This window comes from Triturus cristatus, chromosome 7, assembly GCF_964204655.1.
Source record: "Triturus cristatus chromosome 7, aTriCri1.1, whole genome shotgun sequence".
Lineage (NCBI taxonomy): Eukaryota > Metazoa > Chordata > Amphibia > Caudata > Salamandridae > Triturus > Triturus cristatus.
Window position 1 is genome coordinate 565,891,071 of NC_140590.1, and position 25,247 is coordinate 565,916,317.

Genomic DNA, 25,247 nt, shown 5'->3' on the forward strand with positions numbered 1-25,247 from the left:
TGTGTGGGAAGGAATAGAAAGAGTAATCAGGACTAGAGGCATTAAACTGTCGCAACACATCATTTAGACTAGACATTCTTGAAGCCTCTTGCATTACTGCCTTAAAGAGTGATTTGTGAGTTTCGCTGCTACTTGACTTGTCTAGGATTGGGTCTAGGGATAGAATGAAATCTGCCCCCCAGATCAGGCTTCCCACCGCCACATTTTTCAATAAATCATATATTCTATTATAAAAAAACAGGGGGATCAGCATTAAGTGCAAATAAGTTCACTAGCACAGTTGTACTTTTTACGGAGTGTCTCCACCAGTATGACATTTCACCCCTCACGGTCTGTAAACTGGCAAGTCAATCAAAAATTGACATGCCATCTTACGAGGACACACACACCCTTGGAATAGGAGCTGTGTGATGGGAAATACACCCCATTTCTTAGCCAAGTTGGGAACATGTGTGGGTGATAGGTGTGTCTCCTGCTGGATCTATTTTATGCCATCAGTCTTTTGATTATTTTGCAGACTGCTTAGCCCCGGGGCATTCCAGGAGATGAACTTCAATATCTTTCTGTTTAGGGAAGCCATTTATGTTAATTCAATTTATTTTGCCTTTCTCTGTATACAGACCTTGTCTCATGTGACTCCCCACTTGCCGGGGCCTGTACTTCAGAATACATTCAACTCCTTCAATACACTTCCCCCGCCCTCTTCCAAATTGAATTCTCCAGCTTTCAGTGCCTTGAAACACAACAGAGCTAAATCCCAACAATAGTAAGGAACCTGGTAGCAACACGCCCCATAGGGCGTGTAACGACAGCAGCCTGCCTCATTTACAAGTAGGTGTAAATAACACATAGGTGAATGGGAACCTCCATTATTGAGACTATGTACATATAGCAAGTCTACATCACGCAGTGGTTAACAGTTTCATCATATATATGGAGCACATTTTAATGTTCAGGAGCTTACCCGTTGCAGTTCAGCATCTCTGTCCACCATATAATGAGGCATGATGGACAACGACAAGTAAGGACAAGGGCCTGTAGCTACTTAGCGTCACTGACCCCCTGCTATTGTGATAACTGTCCTCCTCATGTTTGTTTGGATCCTCTTGTTGTGATACTTTATATGCACTGAAGAATCTCCCAGAGACCATAGAAGCCTAAGGCAGCTGTTGCAAAGATGAGGACATTCATCACAAATATTTTACACCTTTAGTATACAGTTTTCATTTCAGCGTGATGAACAGTCGCTTGGGGTACATGGAGATCTGCGCGCCCTGATACTTCAGTGGATCCTGCTCATGAGCGAATCGATGCATCATGGTTGCAAAAGTGGAGTATTCTCGCAATTATGGGCTGAGGGACGGGCTCCGATGGAGTCCTTGGACCCAGGGATTGGTGCGCTTCAAGAGTGCGCTCACCTCTGGTTCCTACTTTGGTCCCGTTCTCCTTCCAACTCCTCTCACCCTTGATGATTGTGTGACTACAAGAACATGCCCCACCCCCTTCCAATGTTGCATGATACATTCCCAGAGTATAGATTAAGGACAAAAATTAGCATTTGATGAGTGAGTATATCCTATAACTGCATGTCTTTGTGTTATATGTTTGTCCCGTAAATTTAAGGCAGGTTACAAACCTCCTCAACTAACATATGACAGTGACTTGTAGAGTAGGGCTGAAACAGGTTGACAAATTGAGTGTTTAGGGCCATTATATCCCTGAATCAATGTGTGTTTTTACTCATACCTGAACAACCAATATTAAAGGGATACCCACGTTGTCCAAGGTATTTTTATCTCCTTCTTAAGACCCTAGCTGAAAAAAATATCCAAAGTGCTCCCTGGAATATGAGTAAGCCCATCCTAGGTTTTATTTTTTTTATTTAAATTTGTTTATTGGTTCAAAAACATCATTATACAACATAGGCTGAGGATAAGTTCCTTCTGACCTCACTTTCTTGTGTACCAAGTCATTAAACATTTCAAGTTCTGCCGAGGGGGACGCTACAGGTTTCCCTCGGTAATTGTTCCACCTTTCCCACTTCCGATCCCATTTTTTTGGACATCCCCTAGCTACATAAACCTCCGTCTCCGCCAGCATACATCTATCAAGCTCTGTCATCTAACCGCCGGGCCGTGGCGCACTACCTCCCCCCCATCCCCTAGCAATCTCCCGTTTAGCTAGCGTGTATCCTAACGTCGCGAATTGTTTCTCCGCCTCCGTTAGGTCAGTGTCCTCCCAAATGTTTAATAGGCCCAATTTCGGCCTTATGGAGGGCTGTCTGCATGTGCCTCGAGGCCTCTTCCCACATGGGGCAAACCCCCGGGCAGCTCCAGAGGATGTGATAAAAAGTAGCCTTCTGGCCACACCCCCTCAAGCAGAGATCATCTGATCGGGAACCCATTTTTGCTAGCGTCTGTCCAGTCATGTACGAGCGGTGAAGTATCCTGAATTGAATCAGTCTAAATTTTTGCTTGATGGCTCCCTCTCGTGGGGACATAAGTGCCTCTTGCCAGTCCTCGTTATCCAACAACCCCAGGTCTTCCTGCCATTTCTCCCTGAGTCTCGCAAAATTATCGGGGAGGTTATTACACAGTTTCTTATACGTGAGAGATATTCTCTTCGTGGCAAGAGGCCCGTCTAAGAGCCTATCCTCCAGGGGCGTGGATTCCGGTATATCCACCAGGGACGGAAAAGCCGCCCTTAGAGCATGCCGGATTTGCATGTATCGAAAGGTTTCCCCACTCGCCAGGTGATATTGCTTCTGTAGTTCCTCAAATTCAATTATAGCCCCCTGCTTGATCAAGTCTTTGACCGTTGATAGGCCAATAAGGTCCCATTTGTCGAAACCAGGCTGATAGCATAGTGGGCCCAGTTTCTGCGTCTGCCATAGGGGCGTTGCCCTCGTGAGGATCTCCGCCCAGCCCAAGCAATAGTGTGCTTTATGCAAAATCTGAAGGGTGTGTAGTGTTGGTCCAAAAAGTCGGCCTCTGTTTCTCCTGCCGCTGGCATACAACGCCCCCAAGTATCCAGACCTATCCATTTGATAGCGATCCAGAGCGTATGCCGGGTCATCAGGAGGTTGATAAATCCACTGATTAATGGTTGCTAACTGCGCCGCCCAATAGTAGAGTTGCAAGTCCGGCAATGCAATGCCCCCGTCATACCAACTTTTAGTAATTTTCTTTAGTGCCACCCTCGGGGCTTTCCCGTCCCACAACAGCGTACGGACCACTCCGTCAATCGCTCTGAAATATGAATCAGGGACCTTACACGGACAGTTTTGCAGGATATATAGGAAGCGGGGCAGAGCCAGCATCTTAAAAAGCGCCGCCCGCCCCAGCAATGACAGCGGCAGGGATCTCCAATGTTTCACGTCTGCGCGCAGTTTAGCCAGTGGGGGGGCCAGATTGGACTCATAAAAAAGATGTGCATCTGGCGTAACAAAGACCCCCAAATATCGAAATCCCATTGCCGCCACCTCAATCGAGCAACTCGCCGGAAGCTGGGGGACCTGACCTCTCAACATGTACAGCACTGACTTATGCCAATTGATCGAGTACCCCGAGTATTTCCCGAAATTCCTAAATATATCCAGCACCACTCTAATGGAGGCGTATGGGGACGCCAGGTACAGCAGAATATCATCTGCATAGAGAGATATTCGGTCTTCAACACCCTCCGCCCATCTTAGTCCTCGGACCATTCCATCTCGACGTACCCACGCCGCCAGGGGTTCCAGGAGGAGCGAGAATATCAGCGGGGACAAAGGGCATCCCTGCCGCGTGCCTCTTTGCAGCCTGAATATCCGGGATGTATACCCGTTCACCCTCACCTGTCCCAAGACATCTGCATATAACAGCCGTACCCATGCCATAAATTTGGGGCCAAACCCCATCTTTTCCAATACTGCGAACATGTATGGCCATTCTATTGAGTCAAAGGCCATCGAGGCGTCAAGTGACAGGAGCGCAACGTCTTCTTCAATATAGTCCCTTTCGGGCCATTACATTGTGCAGACGCCTGAGGTTAAGGGAGGTATTCCTTCCAGTCACAAACCTGGACTGATCCGGGTGCACCAGTGAAGCGATTACCGACACCAGCCTCTCGGCAAGGACCTTCGCCAATATCTTCGCTTCGGTGTTAATTAGCGAGATTGGCCTGTAGGAGCCGCAAGCGTCCTTTGGTTTACCCAACTTATGGATCACGACTATAGTTGCTAGTCATTGACCTTCTGGCAGCCGACCTACCTCTAAACTCTCCTCATAGATGGCCTTGAGATGCAATGTCGTCCGCAGAGCCGTAGCTTTTAAGAATTCGACCGGGATGCCGTTAGGTCCCATCGCCTTTCCCAACTTAAGCAGGCCTATGGCTTTGCCAATTTCCTCGACTGAAAGATCCTCGTCAAGGATTTTCCGATCCGCATCGGAGAGGATTCAGTCATCACTGTCTCGGAGAAGTTGTCGTGACTCCTCCGCCTCATAAGAGGTTGATGGGGAGTATATCTTTTGCAAGTGTGCAGCGAATTCCTCTGCTATATCCCTAGGGTGGGTCTTAGTGTCGCCCTCCGAGGTGGTCAACCTATGTACACATCTGGAGCCTTGTTCTCTCCTCTCCAGCCATGCCAGGGTTCTACCCGTTCTATCCCCCATTTCATAGATTCTGTGCTGGGTATGTCTATACTTTGCCAACATATGTTCCCTGGTTTTTATACGGTACTCATCTTGCTTCAATAGAAGCATATGGGCGGTTTCGGGGGACGGTACCTGCGCATGTTCGCGTTCTCAATCTATGAGGTCTTTTTCCACCTTAGCCAGGAGTTCACGTTTCTTAGCAATGTATCCCAGCTTCAGGGATAACGCGTGCCCCTTCAGGACCACCTTATACGCTTCCCACAACGTCGAGGCCGTCGCGACCGAGCCCTTATTTTCAGTAAAATAGTTTTCCGTTTGCGTTTTGAGTTCATCCCTGATGTCTGGTATTTGTAGGAGCCAAGGGATTATGACGATAGTGGTGCGTGCCTGTCTCTCCCAGTGTGTGTACTCCACCCAAACCGGGGAATGATCCGAGATGCCTCGTGGCAAAATGCGGGACGTGATGAAGTTCCCCACCGACAAACCATGTGTAAGGAAGTAGTCGATGCGTGATAAGCTGTGGTGCTGGTTGGAAAGGAAGGTGAATAGCTTGCCCGTCGGGTGGAGCGCTCGGCCTACGTCCACCAATCCCATTGCCGCCATAAAGTCAGGCATTAGGGTGTTGACCTTTACCTGCGGCCGTGGCGGATGACGATCAACTGTGTCATCCGGTGTCATGTTGTAGTCCCCCCCATGATTAATGTGCCTTCGGGGAGCCTCACCAGTCTGCCCCCAAGATCTCCCAGAGCTATTTTCCCCAAGGCTGGTGGTAAGTAAACCGAGATTATGTTGTAGTCCCTACCCTCCCAGCTGGCCACCACTCCGGCAAATCTTCCCGCCTGATCTGCCCACACCTCCCGGACCAATAGGGATACGGACTTCTTTACCAAAATTGCCGTCCTTCTGGACCCCGACGTATAATCAGCATGAACCAGGAGCCTATATCCCCATCTAGTGAGAGCCTTAGTCTTCTGTCCCACCAAGTGTGTCTCCTGTAGTAGGACCACATCCGGAGAGTGCCTCTTCCGAAACTGCTGTACTATCCCTCTCTTAATCTTGTCCCCATGCCATTTACATTCCATGTCAACACTGAAAGCGTCCTTTCCTTACCCCCCTCCATCCCACATCCCAACGTGAGCAATTAGTCCATGAGTGCATCCGATCAGAAAGACACCTATGTACCTCTAGCCTAGCGTGAAGCAGTTTCTCTTCCTAAGTTAACCAACAAAACTCCCAACTACCCAGTACCCCCCGCACCATAACCTCCCCCCTCCCTGCCCTCCTGCCTGTGGATTTCCAACTACCCACTCCCAAACTCGGCAGAGTGCCTCTCTTTCCCCCCAACAGTTTGAGATGTACACGGGGTGTTTTAGCCCCCCCCCCCCGCCTAATCAGGTCGGTTGTATCCTACTTTATAAGCCATCCAAGACTATCCTAACATCCATAAATCAGGTCACGTTAATGGAATATATCACTCAGTTTCGGTCTAACAGACCCCATCAGAACCGTGGTCCCGCTTCAGTGGAACCCCACCTGTACTCATCATTGGAATTGCACCCCGAACCCTCATCCCTCATGTTGCTCAGTCTCTGCCCTTAAGCTGGCGCCTTCCTCCGTCGAGCCATTTCTTCCGCCATCTTTGCCAGTTTCTGTATAGCGACCGGGTCTGTTCGGTCTATCCCCTTTGCGGGTGCCCACCGAGCTCCAACCTTCCATCCAGTCCCACACGGCCTCTGGAGAGTCAAAAAACCAGGATTTGCCCCCCGATTCTACTCTCAAACGTGCAGTGAAGAGCATCGCGTACTTTACTTCTCGATCCCTGAGTTCCTTTTTGACTGTTTGGAAACTGCGCCGTTGGGCCTGGACCTTGGCCGTGACGTCCGGAAAGAAGGCCACCTCAAAGTTATCTATGTGGAGGGGGAGGTTGGACCTCGCCGCTTGTAAAATAGCATCCCTGTCCTGGTAGTTAAACACTCGAGTGATAATGGGCCTCGGAGGGCCCCTGGCTTCGGTTTCTTCCCCGGAACCCTATGGGCTCTTTCAATAGAGAAGTAACTGGACAGCGATTTAGGCTTTAGATGCTTCGTAATGAGGTCCTCCACATAGAGGTCCGCCGCCGGGTATTCAGTTCTCTCCGGTATCCCAAGGATTCGGATGTTGTTGCGACGAACCCTCCCGTCATAATCGTCGAGCTGCTGCGCCATTCTGAGCGTTCCACCTCTTCTCCTTCCCCAGCAGTTTCAGATGAAGGTGGCCTCTGGATCTTCGGTCCTGCACAGATTGAACACCGGCTTGCTTTGATTGGGGTCTGCCTTGCCCACTGTTCAAAGCGTGAAAACTATAGCGAATGAATTAAGCACCCCTGGAGATGCGGCAATGTCTATGTAATCTGTGCTGTGGGTAGGTGTATGTTACTCCCTGCTGTAATAGCCAGGCTGTCAATCACAACAAAAGATCAAAGGCCAGAAAAAAGGGGTGTGTACTTCAGGCCAGTCAATGTCAGTGAGTATAACTCCTTGAACATTAGATTATTATCATAATAATGAAAAGCTTAAAATCCTTAATGGAGCTGTGCTTCTGCTATGAGTTGGCTGCACTCCATCCCGCACAACATGCCCCACCGGGCCCACTCACTGCAAGTGTAGTTGTCACCGTTGATCCGTAGGGTGCTCCTCCTTCAGAATGAACTAGCGCCCACATGTGTGTCACTACTCAGGAGCGATTCTGTCATCAGGGTCTCCCCCTCAGCCCCTGCAGTGCCAGGGTCGAGGGCGAAGTGGCGAACCTCTCCTGGTCACTGCAAAGCCCAGTTGAATGCTCTGAGGCCGCCTGTCTCGGCAGGCGAGAATCGGGGAGGCTTCAGACACACTGGTGGCGCCTGTTGTAACCACGCCTCCGAGGCTCACAAGTGTATGCTGTGGCAGTCAGGCTGTGAGTCCGCAATTGGCTCAGTGGAGTGTAAAACCTGGACAAGGCATCTTGCCATGGATTCACCTCTGCTACAGAGCACTGCTTAATGCAGCCATCTTAGCTACTCAGTAAACCAAGTTCCCCAGACAACAGAGGGCTATTGAGAGAACAGATGATTGTTCAAGGATTATCTGAAGCAGTAATAGATCAGTGAGGGCTGAGATGTCCCGAGGGTGGTGAGGCGAATGGGACATAAAAAGAAAATTAAATTAAAGACTCTTATCTGTGAGTGAGACATCCTCCTCGATCCTCTTTTCTCCTCGAGGCAGGCAAGCTACAAACTCCCAAGCCAATCCTGGCACTGCTCTCATCATGAAATCAGCTCAAGGATTGGAGGGGGCGGCCTCTATCCGCGCTCACGAGAACACTGGAGGCTTTTGCTTTCTCCAACCCAGCTGCCATAAGACAGCTGGATTACAGAGGTTAAAAATGCTCACGTCTGGCTGGCCGTTGCAAGACGGGCGGTCCAAGAGACATGCAAATGTTGAACTCGAGCACACAGCTACCTGCTGCAACTCATTCACAATGGACGGTGCCATCCTGATGCTCAGTTCGGGGTGGGTTGGTTGCCGAAAGAAAAAATGGTGTTTCCTGGACTGTACCATTATGATACCCTCACACATCAAAGGTGGCAAAACCCTGAGTAGATGGGGTGATATAATATATTTAGAGGCCTGTTAAAATTCTGCAGGGAAGCCTGGTAATAAATAAACTTTAATGCCATTTTATTTTTCAGCTCTGGCCTGGGGCTTTTCCGTGTGGGGTGACGCTCCTCCGCTCAAACGGAGGAGCCGCCCCTTGATAGATGGTAATAAATCCTAGATGTGAAGTAAAAACATTCCATTGATGGGCAGCAGCATGACAGAAAGATTTCACTCCAGGGCAGGATTTGTAGATCCGGAGGACTGCTATGAGATTAGTTTTGGATGAGCGGTGCTCATGCAGTGGTATATACTGTTCAAAGTGGGACTTAAGGAAATAAGGGGCAAGACTAAAAACACATTTAGGCACTAGCCATAATGTTTGAAAATGAATTCTCTTTTGGACAGGAAGCCATTGGAGATCACGAAGTGTCGGTTTGATCGGTGCATATCGAGAGGCCTGTGCAGTCGAACGATCTGCTGGATTTTGTATGATTGCAGCCTGTTCAGTTGTTTCTATGAAAAATTCTGTGTGGGGAATTACAGTAATCGAATCTTGATCCTATGGTGGCTGACATGCATGGATGTCATTTAGGGGTCACCGGGGGTCGTAGCTGAGAGCCTTGGTTTGCCCTTTGCTACCCCTAGCACTGCTTTTACGACCCTTGGCCCCAGAGTTGGCAAATTTAGTGTAAGGAACACAGGGCTAGCTGCGGCTCCACTCTCTTTATTGTCTGTCATTTTTTTGTTGTTGTTACACTAATAGTGAATAAATAAAATATGTTATTCACTAATAGTGTAATAAAAATGGAGTACAATAAGCTGGAATATGCCCTTCAATTGCAGCTGAGGTAAGTAAATAATGCTTTTAAATATATGTTGTGTGCGTGCTTAGGGGTGAGAGTGTGCGTATGTGTGAGAGAGTGTATATGTATGAATTTGTTTGTATGTGTAAGTATGTGTGTGTGAGTGGAAGGAAGTGGAAGTGGAGGTCAAGGGACGTGTGATGTCACTTCCGCTATCCCTGGCACTTTGATGAATTGATGCCCATGCTGACATACATGACTGATTTCCCCGCCTCTAAATTAATAATTGTAAGGTAGCATTCAGTTTACATGGAGTGTTGGAGCAAGACAACACTACTCAAAGACTTATACGTTGAGTTTACAGTTGCGTTTTTTAGCTCCAAGACTTTCTACAGAGGTTTTTGGTTTGAAAGCAGGGGTCCAAGTCTGATGGCCAAGAAACAGACAGCCATGGAGAATGCCATGTCCCAATTCCAAAGATTTTGGTTTTGTCAAAGTTCATCTTCAACCAATTGAAGGTCATACATTGTCTGACATTAAAAAAGAGCTGTGAACGCGAAGACAGAGGAGGTCAGTGTTGGCTACTCGATAAATAAGCTGTGTACCATAACATAGGAGGAGAACATACATTCAGATGGTCTCACCATGGATAGTAAAGGTTTTACTTAGAATTGTAATAGATATGGGTGCGAGGGGTGAGCATTGTGGTACTGCTGTCCGGACCTCCGAGCATGACCTGCTGGTCTCGATTGGTAAGAAAGGAGACAAACAAATTGCGAGCAGGGCCGTCACATCCGCAGAGGCGATTAGAATGTTGTGATCTCGCACGTCAGAGGCTGCCGGAAGGCCCAGCAGCGTACGCGCGCTGCTGACATTCCTGTCAGCGGGCAATAAAAGATCATTAAAAGCCACAATGAAAGCTGCCACTCACAATGTTCGTCTGCCAGTGGCCCTATGCCGGTGTTCCATGTCTGCATGTGTACCTTCGTCAGTTTCAGTGTCCCGGTGTAAATGTGGCAGTGCCAATATCCCCGTCTCACTGTGACATTGTCTCAGTGCCACCATTCCACTGTCAGTCTTTGTTCCTTTACAGCTTTAACTGTACCCATAGCAGTGCCTCATTATATCTGCAGCTGTTCCCAATGTCCTTGCTAGTGTTCCAGTGTCAGTATTGATGTACCAGTGTTTCTGTTTCAATGTATTCATATCTGCATTCTTGTGCCAGTTTCCCTGCATTAGTGTCTTACATATCAGTATTCATAAGTCTTGGTGCCCGGTGTCTATTTTCCCCCTGGCAGTTTACGTGCGTTGGTGTTAGTATTGTAAGGGCTGCGTTCGGGTGTCAGTGCCTTCATGCTGGTGCCCTTGTATTGTTTTATTGCCCATTATTCGTGTCAGAATACACGTGTCATATCTTTTTTGTGTCAGGACCACAATCTGGGTGCCCTCGTGTCAGTTCTAGTGCATATGTGTCCGTGCCTCTTTGTTCGTTTTTAGGTCTCGCCTGACCCAGTGCATGCGCTGGTCTGGCGAGACATTTAGTAAGGGCTTCAAAAAATGCTACCATGGCCGGCCTACAGCTTGCGAGCATGTGCGTGGGCGCGCGCTTACGAGCAGAGGCGCCATATGGCTTTCCTCGTCATGCTCATTAAGCGCATTGCTCGCCACGCTTGATCGCGATCACTTTCACTTTCGCAGCCGCTTTGCTGTTCTTGAAGCCGTGATTCCTTTCCGGCGCGTGCACCATGCAGAATGCTACCTGAGGCACCGGTTATGCACTGAACAGTTGCCGGACCTCCGTAGCTGGCTGTACGCTTCTTTATCCTAGAAGCACTGATCATGCGCCCTTTTCCACTCGGTTGGTAAACCTCCCCGACCAAGTAAGCTTTTCATTCAGATTTCCTCACCTTATGGTGCTTTTAGAAGTGTATGATGGGCACCGGCGTACGTTTCCCAAACCTGAAATTAAAGTCCTAAGAGCAAAACAAATATTATTTCTTTCTGCTCTCCATCAGATCATGTATTTAATGTGCGTTCCGAGCCTCGCTTTCTCTCTGTGTTCTTCCACTGGTCGCACAGCGGCCGCGCGCTCCAGTTTCTGCTTACATTGGCTTAGATTCGTGATTGGTAATTTGGAAGTTCAGGTCCTCTCTGAGCTCTAATTTGTGTTTTCGACTTCCAGGCTGCAGTTCAAAGCCTTCGGAGCGCCCTTGTAGACAAACGTTTACAGTCATGCCAGCGTAATGGAGTGTGACACCTCTTCCAAGCGCAATGCCAGGCCTAAGCATGCAAACGACAAATCCCCACAACCGGAGAAGACGATTTAAAAAGGAAAGTAAGGCATGCACGTTATTCCATTACTGAAATATATTGTATTCTTGGTGAAAGCTTCTGTCATGAAAAATAAACCTAGACCAGGAAACTCTTCCACTGTTTTAAACAAATCACGTTTTTGCTACTCTCTACTAAAAATGTTGTGTGATAGGACTAGGTCTTTTTAACTTGTGAGGCTATTATTGAAATTATCATGCTTCAAAAAGCTTCACATCATCCCAAAACACACAGAGCGAGCATTGTATTGGGACGCTGCGCAACCAGTATGCGTGTGCAGAGCCCCTGTGCAAGCCACCACAGTCCATATAATTCTCCCGTGGAGCACCTGGGCAAAAGCACGAAGGGGAACCTTGTCCTCATTTTTTAAGCAAACACACAATTTACTGATGCACAATTTTTTCTGGGAAATGGCCAGGTTGGTATTTCTTTTTTTTTGTTGCAGATTTATATAGCGCAAACTCGACCCAGACGTATTGCAGCGCTTTATATGATCACCGGTTACGTTACACAAGGTCATTTGTTTTTGGTAGGCACGGGGAGATTAAGTGATTTGCCCAGAATCACAAGATGTGAACGCGACCCTGAGGTTCGAACCTTGGTTTCCCAGCTCCAAAGTCGTCAGACCACATCTTCTCCCCTAATGTATATGTTAGGTATATAAGGTATATGTCTGCCCCGTTCACAGCAAAAATAGTACCAGTATATTTTCTCTCTTTTTCCTCATTGAAGCACTGTCAGTACTCTAGTCTGAAGCTAGAAGAGACAGGGACAGTCTGCTACACTGTCAACACCGCACGCCACACGGACCACACTGGCTGCTTGAAGCCGTGATTTCTTTCCGGCGCGTGTACCACGCAGAATGCTACCCGAGGCACCGCTTCTGCACTGAACAGTTGCCGGACCTCCATGGCTGGCTGTCCGCTTCTTTACCCTAAGAAGCACTGTTCATGCGCCCTTTTCCACTCGGTTGGTAAACCCCCCGACCAAGTAAGCATTTAATTCAGATTTTGTCACCTTGTGGTGCTTTTAGGAGCGTATGATGGGCACATTTTAATGCTGACTGCTTGAAGTTAGGAAAAACTAGGCCCCCCTATCACGGGTCATTGTACTCCAATATGGACTGGTTGGGCCCTCTATTTCAGGCCCTTTGTATCGTACAGTCCTGAAGAGATCTCCATATTTCAAACAGAGTTTGAAACGTCGTTGACAACATAACACACTAACTGAACTGCAAGAATTGATGAATTGTTACTACAGAATGTATTCATATGTTTGTTTTGGAGATACACTTTTGAATGATGGACACATTTAATGGGGTGATCCACTTACTTCAATGTAATTTATCTTCAACGTGACACTATGCAATTTAATCTGTATGATTTTTTTATCCTTAACACTATTTCTTTTTAATAACTATAACACTCTTTCTTTGTGATTTTACATATTTGCACTATAATTGCATAACAAACATTTGGAGAAGTGTCTTTTGAATTTAACGGGTGCTTAATGATGGCCATATAACGTAACATATCATAATTGTTCTATTTTTAATCAGTAAAATTGTTATGTTTTAATTAACTGAAACAATAAACTTAAATTATCTGAGATGCCTATGAACTTCTCAGAGTTTCTCCGGCCATCCTATGCCGCGGTCACCAAGAACAGAACTACAGAAATCATGGTGGAGCCTGGACCTTGTTCAGATGCACGTAAGCAGTTCTTCGCAATTGCATTCAGACACGAACATATTAAATATGGTACAGACATTTACAGATATGCTCCAGTGCAAATCTTTTTGAATGTGATATAAAGCTGCTGAAATAAAATGTCATTCTGTACTACTATTCTGCAGAAGAAATCATTGTGAATCAGGATTTCTATGTACTTCTCAGGGCATTCAAACATTAGACCAGTGTCCAGAGGATAGTGAAAAATGGTCTTAGATGTTTTATTCATTCACCATTGCTCCTTAGGGCCTGGTTACCAGTTAAAAGTAATTTCTGATCCCTCAATAATTATAACACCCTGCAGTTTTCTCTAATCACATTTTATCAGTAAACCTGGTGAAATATATCAGGGGAAATGACCAAATAAAGACAAAACTTGGATGCATGTTCTAGTGCGATAAACAAAAGATAGGCATATTATGCCTCATTCCGAGGGCAAACATGTCTATCTCACTGGAAATGGTATTTACCGGGTGCAGTAAATGGCTTCTGAATTCACGCTAGCATCGGTAATAGCTTGTGTGTTGCATGGTTAAAAACTTATAAGGTCCCTAAGGCGAGACTTATGGGCTATGCCAATGCTTGTTATATCAGTGTTTCAGAATAAAAGTCTTCTTGCTTCCACATCTTCCTGTGTTCCTGTGTCGCTGCACCATGTTTCAGTGTCCTAGTGTCAACGTTCCCATGTCAGGTCTTCTGTATCAATGCCCACCTGGAAATGTCAGCCTCCCCATGGTCATGTCCCCATGTTGGGTTCAGTACCTCTGCGCTAGTGTCCTGTTCTTCAAGTGTCTGTGTACCCATACAGGGTCGCCGTGGCAGTAACCCTTGTCACTGTTGCTGTACTCAGTGTTTTTGTCTGTGTCCAGGCCTGTCTCTCCATGCCAGGGACTCCATGTCACTGTCCTTGTCTCAGTATCCCTGTGCCCTCATGTTGGGGAGTACAGAACAGTGACCCCAGTGTTTGCCGCCGTAGTCAGGGCCTTTGTATGACAGTTCCTGTGTTCTCACTTTTTTATTTGTGTCTAAATGTCAACATCTATCAGTATCCTAAAGTCCGTATCAGTCTTTGTGTCTGTCTCTCAATGTCGCCACCCCATGCCATTGTTCCAGCAATGTTTGTGTCCTATGTGAAGCCTTCAGGGTCACTACCCACAAGTCAATACACCCATGTCAGTGTTAGAGCTCCTAGGTGGGCCTCCCAGGATCTCAGTCCCCGTGGCAGTATCCCAGTGGGAGTGAGTGATGCTTCTAGTGTTTGCGTCCCAGTGGCAGTGTCTCCATGTTCATGGCTTTGTGTCAGGGCCCCATCTGCTTCCACATGTCAGTATCCTGGCAGTGCCTCTGTGTCAGTCCCATTTCCAGTGTTGCACTCTCAGTGTTCAGTGGGGCTGCCCCAGGCCAGTGTCCCAGCATTACACTTCCTGCTCCCTCTCAACCTTCCAGTGTCATTGTTCCCATGTCAGTGAAGGTGCTCCTGTTTCAGAGCCCTCTATGCCAGAGTAGTATTGTAAGTGTTGATTTACCCATGTCACTATCCTAGTGAAAGTTCACATTTGCCAGTGCCCTCTTGTTAGTGTTCTAGTGGGAGTGTCCTTTTGTCACCGTTCCCCAGTTAATGTCCCACTATCAGTGTGGGTTCAGTAGCAATGTGCCAGCGACAATGCTGGTGCTCCTTGGCCAATGTGACTTTTTTCAGTAGGGTCCATCCCTGCCAGTTAATGTCTTTAGTGCCTTATGTGATGTCATTGCTTGCTTATCAAGCATTAATGCTATCTTATGTCAACTTCAGATCTCTAAGGTGATGGAAAAGCCCTGAGGGCTGAGGATGAAGATGAACCCAAGATCTGGTGATCTAAATAACAGACTAAGGGTGATGAGTGTTTCAGGAAGGATAACTTGGAAAACAAAGTTGTGAAATAATGTTTTTGTTAGAGGCCCACTTCAAAAAAGTTGACAAGTAAAAAACGCAGTTCACTGAGGCACAGATTACATCGACTCACCCAAGCCACATGAATAAACCCCACATTATGGCATTTTTGGTAGATGGCCATGCAGAAGCAGTTTCACTGACCATTTGAAAATTAATGAAACGGTTTGAAGTTTGTTTCACAATGCAATGCAGGCTTTTAGCTTTAGCGTTAATGCAGAAGGTACTCAGAGGTTAAGGAAGTGTCAATATGAGATAGTTGTTGTATTGAAAGCAATCGCCTCCAGAAAGTTATGGAGGATCAAAAACATGGACCTTCGATGGAGGAACAACCAAGAGTCAGTTTGCTGTCCTTAAATATGCCCTGAAGCATCAGCTAGGAGTTGCTGAGTGAACCCGCTCGAGGTAGGAAGGCCTGTTATGCCAGCTAAGTACATCAGAAAAGGACCTTTGTATGTGTTTGAGCCAAGATCAAGATGACGCAATTAAAGGAGCAAGGTTTTACAGCTTACGTGTTTGATAAAGATACACAGTGTTTCGTGGTTATGTACAGCCTTATAGTGCCAATAGCGGCACCTCCCCCTCCGCTCAACAGTAATTAGTCGTGCTGTGCAAAAGAAACAGTCCACACAAGTTTTTGTTGGAGAAATTTTGCTGCAGGTTTATTGCATAAAAAGGAGTATGTCAACGTGGTGGGTTAACTTACCGGCGATCCAAGGGCAGGCAGCGGTGACTCACCTGAGCTGTGCTGCCCACCTGATGAGCCACACTGCACCGTGGCCAATCCAATCGGTGCTACCATTTATATGGGGGTTATCTCCCTTACATATAATGGACCACTAGTCCATCCCTTTTGCTCACGCTTTTTTAGGGGGAGAGCGTAACCAGGCAAGCCCCCGGTTGTTCAGGCTTACAACCAGCTGAAGGACTAGCGGGGCGCCGTCGCTTTCAACCAGGGTCCTGCCGTAAAGACTTCTGGAATTTTGGCATAATGCACTCTTATTGTGCTCCTGAAAGGTTACTGTAATGAACAGATAAAATGGAAGTCCGTTTGTTGTTGGTAACTTCAAGTATATTTATTGAAGGTTGAAGTTACAAGTAAGAAAGTACATAAAGAGCGAGCCCCACCAGGAGCAGCCTATATGCTGCTCAGCCCATAGATCAACTGACACACACCATTCCAACATTCTAACTTCCGACATTCTAACACACACACACATACTGGCTGAGCAGCATACTACAACATCTCCCTTCTTTACAATGAGAAGGGAGAAACTCTAAAAAGGTATAGCAAATGTCACATTAAAAGAAGTAAGCGAAAACATGGCAAGATATGATGATAAATGAAAATTGAAAGAAAACGCCAAGAGAAAGTAGTGAGTGGGAAGGAACAATAAGGAAGACAGGAGGCACGAAAGATGACTCAATCACCCATCTCCCTTTCTGCCACGAAAACAACCAATTCACTCACACAACAAAAACAAGAAGCGACTCAGGTACAAAGATCATGAAAGCTGGCCGGGACGACACGAAGGAAGTACTAGGGTACGATCAAGAGAGTGAAGAAGAAAACAAGGAAAGCAAAACGCACAACATGACACAATAAAAACAATTTGCGAGTACAGATGTGGGGTGACCACATTAAATAGATGTGGGGACACACCACATAAAATCGATGTGGGAACGCACCACATAAAACAGTAGAACATGTGCATAAGATGTGGATGTACCACATTAAACAAGGTAAGTAAAAAGTAGCCGTGGGAACTCCACATGCCACGATACAATAATATGCACACAAGATGTGGAAGTACCACATGAAACAATGTAAATGCAACAAGTAAAATGCACATAGGATGTGGATGTACCACATTAAACAAGGTAAGTAAAAAGTAGATGTGGGAACGCCACATGACACAATACAATAAATTGCGCACAAGATGTGGTAGTACGACAAGAAACAAGGTAAATGCAATTTGTAAAAATGTGCATGAGATGTGGTAGTACCACACGAAACAAGGTAAATGCAATTTGTAAAAATGTGCATGAGATGTGGTAGTACCACATGAGGCAATAAAATTCAATTCAGAGCAGGTTGAGGTGAAAGGTGTGCAGAAACGGCACACGGCACAATGTGCCACATGAAGTTGTGAAAATCTCCCACAAAGCATGTTGGAAAGAGAGGTGTGGGCAGGCACCACACATAACAAAGTAAGATGTATGAAAACAAAAAGGTGCAGTGAACAATAACACACTGTACAGTAAAAGTGTGGTGGTAAATCCACACAGTTCAACAGTAACGAAGAAGCTTCAGAGCTTGGTGTGGCTGGGAGTGCCACACAGAAACAGTAAAAAGCATTTTTCTTTTATAACCACACGTTATAACATGAAGAAAATAATTGAAGAACTAGCCCTTTATTTTTTAAATACAACACAGTAAAAATTAAATTTGCAGCAACAGAATGGGTTTGGTTAGGCATATAGGAATACTTTCTGAAAACGGAACATGTAAGTATTGTAATTATGACAGTAAAGATGTCATGAATGACTTAACTTAAATATGACTATCAACATATCCTGAAGTACTTATTCTAAATATGACTGCCAAAATATATCATGAAGTACTTATGTTAAAATAAAAATTAACGTAAAGGTATCATGAAACAAAAGTACACAGCATATTATTTGATCGAGGAATCTAACAAGAAGAAAACTGATGCTGATGCAGGTAAGATAGGTAACACTTGCTAGGAACTTCAGGCGGAGTTGAGTTTCACGAAGAGAAGTTGAATTATTGGATCGGAAGGAACACTCGAAGATCTGCATTTACAGTCTCTAAATCGCGTGGACATATATTATCCTTGTTGAGGTGCAGTGATGAAAGATGATCGCTAGGTGGCACTGTTGGAAACGTGAAAGTACAGTACTTCGAGCGTGCTTGAAAGTTCCCAAAGGAGACGGCTAGTCGCAAAATCCATGTGAGGGGGCAACAGGCTTAAAAATACACAGTTAAACAGTACCTGCAGATGATCCGTTAAGGCAAGACGGAGATCCATGGGAGGCTTGGCTGGCAAAAACACGTGGTTGGCAAAGAGAGTAGTGTGCTGGCAGCTGCACATGAACTGATGGAAGGCGCAAATCACAAAATGGTGGCACGCCGACTTGAGAAATGCCGGGTGGCTCCCAGCATCACCGTGCTTCCAAACGTCACAAAGTGGTAGGAAGAGTGGCAGGCACACGTCATAGAAGATGATGAGGAGGCATCACAAGAGTGGGACACAGGTAAGGCTGCATGTGCTGTGTTGATCTTCGCAGTAGGCGGCTCGTGTCAATTTAAAAATGAACGGCAGTTGTTTAACTGCCATTACGGGAGCACACAGAGGGCAATAAGTAAAATACACAAAGTACTCACAGTTTGTGTTCCGAAGTCAGCTACAGTCTGTCACAGCAAATACTTGCAAGAATGCCCACTGCCCTTGACAAGACTTTTAACTGGGAAAGCTCTGTGTACATAGCACAACAGGAACAGCCCTCAGATCTCGTAGTAATACCCCGGTTCAAGGTTTCTTTGTCCCGATAAGACTCTAAGGTCAGGGAGACAGCAGGAAATGGCAGGCAGTAAAGAGGAAAACCAAGCAGGGCTGGCACGCTGGTGTTGAGGGCGACCGGTGGGAGGTCACTGGTGGGGCTCTCGGTGCCAGTAAGCTTGATCTGCTTTTCAGAGGATTTCCTTTATCCTGAAGTTTCTTGAGGGTAGAAGTGCAGGTTCTTTCCAATCGTCGCCAATTGTAATGAACAGATAAAATGGAAGTCCGTTTGTTGTTGGTAACTTCAAGTATATTTATTTGAAGGTTGAAGTTACAAGTAAGAAAGTACATAAAGAGCGAGCCCCACCAAGAGCAGCCTGTATGCTGCTCGGCCCATAGACCAACTGACTCAAACCCTCCCAACATTCTAACTTCCGACATTCTAACACACACGCATCCTGGCTGAGCAGCATACTACAACAGGTACCACTCGTACCAATCAGCCTCCAGATAGCCCTGTAACTCCGCCTGCAACACAAATGAATACATTAATATGTTCAATTCATTAGCCAAGCCCTCACGCTAGCACACAGGGTAAGCGGTTTGGTGCGTGCCAGGGTGTCCAGCCGGGGACAAAGAGGGTGGCCAGTGGGTGGGGGAAGGGATAAATATCTGTCCCCAGCCCACCGCGCACCGGAAATTATGCCGCAGAGGTGCCAGACCCGAGGGGGGGGGGGGGGACTCCCAGTGGAGGGGGTCCCTGCGACAAGGGGCCGGGAGGTACCTGAAGCGGCACTAGAGTCTGCCCTCGTAAGGGGCCCACTGCGTGTGCTGCGGGCAGCCGCATTTCATGCACTGCCGTTTAGTTCCTCTGCATTATCTCACACTGGTAGCATTATTTGTACAGAAGATGGGGAATTGTATGACTTAAACTCGTAACTCCATTAAGAGGAACCCCTTTAGCAAAGGTGCCAATATAACATGAAAAACACATCCAGATTGCATCTGTTCTGCCCAGAGATCGATTCTCAAACTGGAAAGGAGCTGCAAAATCCTACGTGAGCTGTGAAGCAAGAGAGGCACCTCAGTCTGGAGCAGGAAGACATCGGAGGGTCTGGATTCACACCGACTTCTTGTACCTGAAGAGTGGCAGGAATGGCTCAGTTTCACTGATACCAACATGGACACTGGGGGGCTAAGAACTCTTGGCTGTCATGAACTGTAATGGGTTGCATCTGATCAGATTCATGAGGTGCGTTTAAATTGAGATTCTGGGAATGATACACGCAAGAGCCAGATGGAAAGGAATTTTATAAATCACATGTATTTCACTAAATTGCATGTATTCTGCCACCAGTGGCCTGCACAGATATTTCCCAGTGTAAAAGACAAGAGGCCATGTTTGGAGTTTGGTGGACAGGGTACTCTGTCAAAACGTGACAGATATTCAGTCTCCCGTATCACAAGTGCTATAGGCTTCAATGCACTTACAAAATGGCAGATGGTCATCGGCCATGTGTTGTGACAGAGAATCCCATTCGTCAAACCCTAAATAAGGCCCGTGGTGTCAGTGACAGCAATAAAGTGCATTATAGTGGTGCAAATGTGAGTTATGTGCTGCATCAATTTCTAGAGTCTGGTGAGTTTGGGATAGGATGTGCACAATAGGTCTCAATTTGCTTAGCTGAAACAAAGCTGCAGACCCTATCTGAAAATACATCATTGCCTTTTTATGACTAGCAAGTTGAAGAGATAGGCAAGATAGATATTGTAAAGGGCAGTGGAAAGCCCCTGAGGTACCCCTAAACTAAGTGCTATTTTCCCAGAGGCAAAAGGAAGGAATCAAAAGAAGCCATTTTGGCCCACTGTGCCCTGCTTTCCAGAAAGAGGCATTGACGTTTCCTTCCAATCCCCACACCAGTGCACAGCCAACTGTTTCATATCAGTGGGCTATTGTGTCAAAGCCAGAGGGCAAACGTGGACGTCAATTCACCAAAATGCCAAGGGTAGCAGAAGTGACAACATACTATTTGACCTTTAAAGTTGGGGAGGAGGCTGTTCCTTAGCACCCATGACTTGGTTAAGGGAGAGGGGTGCAAATACATGGCCTTGCCCCCACTTTGCTCAAGCGTGTCGGGGTATATTATTTTCCTACCCCCAGACTTGTATAAAGGTGGGAATAGTGTAGATAGTTCCCCATACTTGGCACAAAGGCATGGGGTTATATTTATTCCTTCTATCTTGTTTAAAGACGGAGGTAAGTTTTACCACCCCCCCACCCCCTTGTGTTAACCAAGGGATTAGCCTTCACTCCCTCACCTTGCCAAAGGGACAGCTGCAACCTCTTTCACTCCAGTGTGACTAAGCTGTCCCCGCTTTTTGTTCACATTTGCAAATGTACAGATGGAACCTGGGAAGTTGGCAGCTACTCCAGATTCTCTGTGTGAGTCTCCACCGTTGTCCTTGGGTAAGGTTGATGACAAGGGGCCAATAATCACCTCGGCATCCTTGCAGATAAAGGCCCATGGGGCTGGGGGGTTGCTGGTGGAAATTGTTTACATCCCCTTGAAAAAAAGCATGTGTGAGACTATTCACCTAGGTCCTTCTCAGATCAGCTATTTTGTCTGTGAAAAGCGTGCTCATTTGAAGGAATCGTTTTCAGTTTTTTAACAGAAAAGTCTTTCTTTGTGTAGTGTGTCGCTGCAGCTCCTGTCACCAATAGTTCATGACAGCAGTGCTCTGTGATAAGTTAAGAGCAGATGCCTTTCCATATAAACATGGCTGCCTTCACTGTCATCTCTTCCTTTAAATACAAGTTTAGGAAACCTTGTCCTCATTAACATTTTCCACTAGCTACATGCCACTATGGCTCTGCCTGTCAATGAACAAAAACTGAATAAAAACAAGCATTTGCAATGCAATAGGTCTCGCATTTGAGAGAGTTAGAGCTATTGGTGTTGTAATTGATAATGTATTTTACATATGTGTTTTTTTGGGAGTGGTATGGATGTATGTGGTTTGTAGTGGAATTATGTTGGTTGTATTGGAATTGTCAATTGTGGAATTGCGTGAGGTGGTATTGTGTGATGTGTAGTGTATTTGTTAGTGGAATTATGTGGTATGGTGAATAGATTAGATTGAAAGATGCAGAGAAAAGGTAGAAAAGAAGATAGAGAGGGATAGGTAGTTTGTGAATGAAGTGGTGAATGAAATCCAGAAAGAGAAGCAGAAATAGTGTGTGAGAAAGAGAGAAAGAAGGGGAGAGATGGCTATAGATGTATAAAGAGTGAGCACTTGTGTATGCACACCCAAAGAAGAGGAGGAGATCATGGATTTGAGGGATGGAAACATAGAAAAAGGCACAGGAAAGATGTTGTGCTGGAAGACCTAAATTGAACCAGACGAGAGAGGCAGGAATAGTGCATGAAAGAGCAAGAGAGAGGGGTGAAAGATGGCATGGGAGAGACAGAGAGGGATGAGTAAGAGGAGCACTCAGCGGGTTGGGGAGGCAAAAGGTGTAGCAGTGCACAGCGCGAGGAGGTACAGGAAGGTAGCATGTGTGAGCAGGTATTATAGAGAGGAGATAGGAAGTATGAGGGGCAGTGGAATTGTGAGATGAGAGGGGGCAGTGGGAGTGGGAGGGAGATGGAGAGGGAGAGATGAGATGGCTAGTGGGTGTGTTTGGGAGAGATTATAGTATTGGTGAAAATGTGAGGGAGAGATGTGTTGTATTGGAATTGCTTGCTGTGGAATTGTGTGACTTGGAATTGTGTGGTGTGGTGTGTAGTTGTATACAGGAAATATATGGCATGGTGTATTGTAGAATTATGTGGATACTAATTAAATAGTATTATGTGTAGTGGAATTATGTAGAGTGAGATTGTGTGTTATGGAGCTAATTATGTGGAATGATATTGTGTGCTGTGTATTGGCATTTTGTGGATTTGAAGTATATGGTGTGCTGTTAAATACTGTGGCATGATGTGGAAATTTGTGTTGGGTATTGGAAGGTGTGGTGGGTTGTGGAATTGTGTTGTTTAGCTGATGTATGTGGGTTGGTGTGGAATAATGTGGGGTGTATTGTAAATGTGTGGAGTTGAATTGTGTGGTGTTGTATGAAATGATGCCTTTTAGAATTATGCTTAATGGTGTGGTGAGTATTTATGAGGATTGTTGGTTTGTGGCATAGAGTGCATTTATGTGAAGGTGTATTTATGTTGCATTGAGTAGTCGGTAATTATGTGTTGTGTAATTATGTTGTGCTGAGTGTTATTATGTGAAGTGTATTCATGCTTTGTGGTGCAAAATGGTGTGGTTGAAAGTTGTGTGGTGTTGGGTGGAGTTAAGTAGTGTGGTATTATGTGGTGTGGTGTGGTGTGGAGTAGTATTATATGGTGTGTAATTATGTGATATTGTGCAAAGTATAATTGATTTTGTGTAGTGTATTATGTGTTTAGATTTGTGTGAATCTATGTGGAGTGTAAATATGTGGTGTGAAATGTAGCTTGGAGTGTAATTATGTATAGTGGAATTATATGGATTTGAATTGTGATGTGTGTAGTGTAATTATATGGTTTGAAGTGGAGTGGAATTATGTAGTAGAGTGTTATTATAGGAATTGGAATTTTGTGGCGTGGAGTTGAGTTATGTGTAGTTTATTTTATTGGTTTGTAATTATTTGGTATGGAGTGAAATGATGTGGAGCGAAAGTGTGGGTAGTTGAATTAGGTGGAATGTTATTATGTTATTATAAGCTTTAAAAATGTGTTGTGTGTAGGGAATATATGTGGTATGGATTTTTGTATTGTGGAGAGAGATAGAGGAAGTAAGAGAGAATGAGTGAATGTGAGAGAGGGTGAACAGATAGTGCATGTTAGAATTATAGTGATCACAGTATATATAAAAAGAAATAGAAGATTTGTTTCTGAGTTATTGTTTGATAGTGAAGGTTTTATAGGAAATATGTAATGAATACTTCTGATGGAAAATGTTCTATGGTCTGTGTTTTTCCTTTCTGAATGCTATCCTCCCATAAATACATTGAAATTGTATTCAGCTGGCGAGGTGTTGTTATTTGAATACCTTACAGTTTTATTTTCCTGTGCAGGCTACTAAAATATTTAATCTAAGAGGATAAAAATTGTATAGCCACACTGGAAATTATTTTACAAATGCTACAATGTAGTAGTGCTTTCTTTTAAGTCAGTCAGTCATAAGCTTTTATTCGATATGCAAGATATCTTGTAAGCATAATAAAATACAATCATTACAGTATACAAAAAGAAACATTGCTACAAGAAGCCAGTATGAAAATTCATTAGAAAAATAAAAGGACATGAAATGCCCGCTTCTAAATTAGCTAAAAGGGAATTAAACAGCTACTGACAATCTCTTACAACGAATAAGCCAAAACTGCTTTAAAAATTTTGCTGTTCCACACACTATAGGGGGGGAAGTGTCCGTGGTTAAGATACGCGAGGCTACTCGGTGGCTACGTGTGCCCATGTTTCGACAAAGAGGTTTCAACCAAAAACTCCTAGGCCTTGCATAATCCGGACATTCAAATAGGACATGCGCAATGGACTCAACCCTGCTCGGGCAACATGCACAGTTGGGAGAAGTACGGGCCGCTGATGTCCAATTCGATACCACAGCACCTAGGGGGAGGGATCCAACTCTAAATTTAAAATAAAGGGCTCGGTCGAAGGGGAGGGTGATCAGATCCAGGTAGGGTTCAAAAGCCACTATGTCTTTGATTTGTAAAAAGGCGACAGTGGACTTGCAGTGGTTAGAGTTTGTAATTAGACGCTCCGCAATCCATTTCCAATAAAGCGCCTTGACAACTTCTTTTGGAGGGGCTGAACGTGATGCCCAATGGTCACCTAGTCCGATCTTCTCCAAAAGCTTTTTAGTTTCTCTTAACCATCTTATCTTAGCCCAACCCCCCAGACTCATTATTTCCCCCAGAGCATCCGCATAGGATTTTAGTTCTTCACCCCTCCAGATTCGTGTCCATAGCAGGAGCGGGCGAAGCTGGGCCTGATCTTTGATGTTTTTACAGCCCGTGTCCAACCTCACTGGTACAGATGGTGTGCTCAGTGGAATGGAGATAATGGATTTCAATATCTTGCTCTCTGTTGTCACTAGGGCGTCCAATCGGCAGTGGCCCCACAGTTCTGCCCCATACAAGGCTGATGACACTACTTTAGCCTTGTAGATATCAATTACTGGGGTAAGTGATCTCCTAGGTGAGGCCCTGAACTCCCTCATGAGAGCTCCTCCTACTCTCCTATGGTTGAGGACCATTTTGTCAATATGATTTGCCCAAGACATCCTATCCGTAATCCGAATGCCGAGGTAATCGAATTCGGATACTTTCTCTAAGGGAATCGAATTAAGTGTGGGTGGACGGCCCAGTTTCTTAGGGGGATTTAGGACTAGATATTTTGTCTTGTCCACATTTATTATTAAGCCTTTTGCAGCACAGAACTCCTGGAATCGGGTTAGCAATTTCTGGAGGCCTTGTGGGGTCTTCGAAATCAGGAGCGTATCGTCCGCAAAAAGCAGGGTGGGGATACGTACTCCTCCAAGACAGGGGGCGTCGGCTGGTTCTTGTTGAAGATGTTTTACCACCCCATTCACATATAGTGAAAATAGGGTGGGTGCCAGGACACAGCC

At 45.6% G+C, this 25,247-nt stretch overlaps 1 protein-coding gene across 1 annotated transcript in view; it reads left to right on the plus strand.

The window, feature by feature from the left end:
- Positions 1 to 25,247, plus strand: part of GRIN2C (glutamate ionotropic receptor NMDA type subunit 2C) — an 895,681-nt gene that overhangs the window by 239,295 nt on the left and 631,139 nt on the right. Inside the window, exon 3 of the mRNA XM_085617084.1 lies at positions 11,234 to 11,386. The gene's annotated coding sequence lies outside the window, so the exon portion shown is untranslated. The remainder of the gene's footprint in view (positions 1 to 11,233; positions 11,387 to 25,247) is intronic.